Raw genomic sequence first — 4,336 nt, 5'->3', positions numbered from 1 at the left:
CCCCTCTGTCTGTCTCTCTGTCTGTCTCTCTGTCTCTGTCTCTGTCTCTGTCTCTCTCTCTCTCTCTCTCTCTCTCTCTCTCTCTCTCTCTGCCTGTCCTTGGTGAATTCTCTTTTCTGCCAAGCACCTGTTTTCGGGATGAGACCTGGAAGGAGGGAGGCTAAAACCAAGGTGCAAGGCATCAGTAAAACTGAGACAACGCTCGGGTCGCCATTTTAAATGAGGCTTTCAACACGTCGGAGGCCCATTTTGCTTGTCCTCCAGTATAGGCATAGAAAGGCTGGCGAAGCTGCACTTTAGCCCTCCCCCCCTCCCGACCCCCTCCCGACCCCCTCCCGACCCCGGCTGCCTTTCACTACTACTCTTCGCTACTCTTTCCTCCATTCTACCCTCTGACGTGTGCGAGGACGGTTTTCCTCTGGCCGGGTAACCGAAAGCTCGTGTTGTGGAGGGAGTGGCGCTGGGGGCATCGAGGTTTGCCCGACGACGTTAAGAACCTCTCTAATCATCATGGAGGCAAAAGTGGGAGGCCCCTTCAGAATCACTCCCAACAGTCCCTGGTAGCCTGTGCCCACCGCATCAGGTCTCTGTCCCGAGAGCGGCCCCTGGCGAGGCAAAGAAGTGACCAGCTCTCTGGGGAATGTGCTTTAGCCTCACAGCGTCAGAACAACCAGTACTCCATTCCGTGTTCCCACACCTCCAAACACCCATTTTGACTGGTCCTAGCTGAGGTGCAGTGCTGACCCACTGAGGAGGGAGAGGATGAATTTCTTTGGAGGAGGAAGGTCCCAGTAAACACCCGAGACACTTTAGAGAGCTTCAGATGTGTCTCTTTCTGCAGGCCCTGAAGAGTGGGTTCCACGGATCTCTGGGAGGGCAAACAAATTAAAGGGTCATAAAAACCAAAGCCTTCCACCCTAGCCAACCAGTTCCTGATGCCTCCCTGGCTTGGGGCTTTCTCTCTCCACTTTCCCCAGCAACCTGCAGGAATCCTGCTCTTGGCTAGCCTAGCCAAAGCCCAGGACAGTACAGAAACAGAAGAGGACCACCGCCCAGCGGTGCCTCCAGGCTTTAGCTTGACTGGTAAAAGCCACGGTGCCCTTGCCTTTCAATGCTTCCTGTCAAATTGTTAGTGTATCTGGGCGCTCTCGGGTCTAGTCCTCTTCTCTTCATATTGGGCATCACCTCTCCCCCCCCCTTTTCCCTCCCAGCCCACCCCTAAAATGCTTTAAACCGGCATTGTCCAGATGGGTGTCCCAGCAAAGAGCTTTCTTGTAGGAGGCGAGTTAACTCTCAATCCCCCCTTCTTCCGCATCCTGCAGTTGTCTATACAGAAAGTAGTTTCAAAGTCTCTAACGCATAGGCCATCCTGAAATCGCATCGTTTTGGGATTTTTACAGATAGGGTATCTAGAAAAGTTCTCTTTCCATTCTCCAACCCCGGGACATTCCTTCAAGTCTCCTTTTTCTTTTAACCTCAGTAAAAAAGAGGTAAGTGTTCAGCTTCAAATGAAAAGCTAGTTAAGGTCACCTCACTCTATAGAATATGTCTAAACAGCTGTCTGGTAGAAGGGCCAGGGACTGACTCCTGCCATTTGTTTTGTCCAGGAACTAGAGATGTGCAGGCCTGATGCTCAGGGTTTTGAGACTGGGAAAGAGAGAGCAAACGTCAGGGCTGGCTCACTCTAGCAGCCTGGAACCGAACTGAGCACATCCTGACAGGCTTTTAAAATGACATTGATTGAGACAAGCTGTTCCCAACCCCAGTAAGAGTTAATCTGCCTGTTAATCAAGGCACTAAGGGGCTCAATGCGAGTTTTATTAGTGACTGGAGAGCAGAGGCAGCAGTAGCAAGGGATCAAAAGCTGGAATCCCAGATACTTTGTCAGTGCACACTCCTCCAAAAATCAACAACAACAAAAAAACAACAACAAAAAAAAACCCCACAACAATGTATTTTTCAATTAGAGAACAATTTGGCGCTTTTCATCATTTCCTAACCCAGTCTCACAGAAGGTGACTTGAAGCCTCCCCATCAGAGAAAATCTTATGGAGATTGGGAGTCAGGGACGGAGCAATGAGGGATTAAGCCCCGGTTGTTTCATCGGAGATCGGGGTCCACCTGGGAGAATATCAGAACTCTGGGCTCAAGGCCCTGCAGCCAGATTTCTCCCGAAAAGAAAAGGAATGAGAAGGTGAAGCAACAAATAATACCACAAATACTGGCTGGCGCCCATCCTTCTAGGTCTGGCCCAAGCATCTCTCCGCCAGTGCACTAGAAAGTTCTCATGCAGTCTCTCCCTCTCTCTCTCCCTCTTCCCCCTCTCCCCCTTACTTCTCTCTCCCTCTCTCCCAGAAGCTGGATTCTCTTTGGTTTTCCTTTCGAAGTCTACAATAAATAAACTCCTGGGCACTGAAGGAAATTTGAATACTAAGTTCTCCAATAACTCAAATGATACGAAGTCTTGGGGGGGGGGGAATAAAAGTAGACACACCAATCCGATTTGCCCTCTGATCAAGGAGGGCAGCAGAGTAAGACCGCAGCAGAGGAGGTCTCTGGTTCGCCCTGGGCGCAGGGCGAGGACTCTGGTCAGAGGTAATTATGTCACCGCGTTTTCTCGCCATGACAGCCGAATAAACACAATCTCCAATAAACATCTCTAATGAGGGAGGAGGCCCGAGGATGGCTGGGTTTGATTTATGACTAGAGGAGAAGGTCCACTTCCTACTGCGAAGCGGGCAAACTGCTCACGGCTCAGCTCTGGAATAAGGAACTCACGGAGGAGAGGACCCCCGTTCAGGTAAGGTGCGCGGCCCCGTGGCCACTTTGCCCGTGGCCTCGTTTCTATGTTAGGCGCTCAGAGGGGACTCTGCTCAGAGTTAGACTCCTGGACACCTGTCACAGGTGCTTGAGATCCAAACGAGCTGGAACAAGTGCCTCCAGCGGGTCTAGAGAGAGGGCGTCAGGAGCACGCGTGGGAGTGGGCAAGATCCAGGCCAGGCCTGCTACATGGCCTCAAATTTCCGGTGGGTTGCTCCAGTGCCCCAACTCAGGCAGCCTGAGCGGCTCATACTAAGCTTAGGGCTTGGCTGAGAGATTTTTCCAACCTGGCGGAAACACCTTTTAGTTTAAGTTTGGGGTAATCGCTTTTCTGACCCACTTCGGCCAAGTTCTGGCCTTCCTGGAGCCGGATCATGGCTGGGTATCTCTCTCCAGGGCACTCAGCAGCCGGGTTCCGCTGGAGCCCACACGCGCTTCCCGCCGAGGCAGAGAGCTCCGCCGCTGCTAGGAACCCGTTCCCGGTAACCCGAGCCCGCATTCTAGCTCAGTGAGAATCGCTAATTATTAGGTCTTCCGAAGGAAGCTCAAATCACACGCTGGGGCCTTCGCGCGCTGCCCAGCTCTGGAGGGCCGCATTCTTTCGTCCTGTGCTCCTTTCGGGGGAAACGAACCCCAAGACTTTGACTTCGACATGGAACTCACATCTACACAATCTTGGGAAAACTTTTGTCGCAAGTCGCCCGACCTTCCGCGGGGTGCTTCCATGAATTCGGCGCGAGGCTTGGTGGCTTCTCCAAGCATGAATGTCGCTAATTGCATCGGGGGAAGACGTGTTGCAAACTGCATGCCCACCGCCTGCTTTTCTTAGGATCTCAGCGATTTCTTTAGACTGCGGCCACAGCCACTACCCTCCCACCCCCCACATCACCCCCAGCTCAGGGCCAGACAGGAAGGCCACTCTTGAGACCACAACATTTTGTTACTTTTACAAAGAAGCGTGCTTCGCAAAGACATTCCCTCCTCCCGTCCCACCCGCAGCAACTCCTCTACCATCTTTGTAAGCTTCCTTTAAAAAAAAAAAAAAATCAAGGCCGGGGCCACTCGGGGAGGGTTTCTACGACCTGAACACACAGGCTGCACGTCGGAGACGGGCGCCGCTACTCGCCGGGTGAGTTCTGGCTAGAGTCAAAGCAGTTACCTGTGAGCCGAGGGTGGGGTGGCAGGTGAGCCTGGTGGCGCTGGTTCCCACACTTCTCAAAGCCGCTTCTCGGGGGGAAGTAGCAGATCTGACAGCCAGGTTCTACGCGAGGACCTGCCCCAGAGTTTAAATGTCAACGATAAGAAAAGAGGGTGCTCAGGCAGGCGCTAACTTTCCTTAATATCCACGCCAGCACTGCCCTCATTGGTTGCCCGGCGCGGATGACGTCACGGCGGCCAGAGTTGGGTTCAGCTCCGCAGATTAGCTCTTCGGCCCGGCGGGAGACTCCCTCTCTTCAGCCAGAGTCTGACTCGATCCATCCTAAGAGACTTCGGGGTCTGGCCGGTAACTGCACAC

At 53.0% G+C, this 4,336-nt stretch overlaps 1 long non-coding RNA gene across 1 annotated transcript in view; it reads right to left on the bottom strand.

Moving 5' to 3' along the window:
* Positions 1 to 4,102, bottom strand: part of LOC115063614 — a 7,044-nt gene extending 2,942 nt beyond the window's left edge. Inside the window, exon 1 of the long non-coding RNA XR_003843449.1 lies at positions 3,980 to 4,102. This is a non-coding gene — a long non-coding RNA (uncharacterized LOC115063614). The remainder of the gene's footprint in view (positions 1 to 3,979) is intronic.
* Between the last annotated feature and the right edge of the window lie 234 nt (positions 4,103 to 4,336).

This window comes from Mus pahari, chromosome 3 (assembly GCF_900095145.1).
Source record: "Mus pahari chromosome 3, PAHARI_EIJ_v1.1, whole genome shotgun sequence".
NCBI lineage: Eukaryota > Metazoa > Chordata > Mammalia > Rodentia > Muridae > Mus > Mus pahari.
The sequence above is the reverse complement of the archived record's forward strand: the minus strand, read 5'-3'. Positions and strand labels throughout refer to the sequence as shown.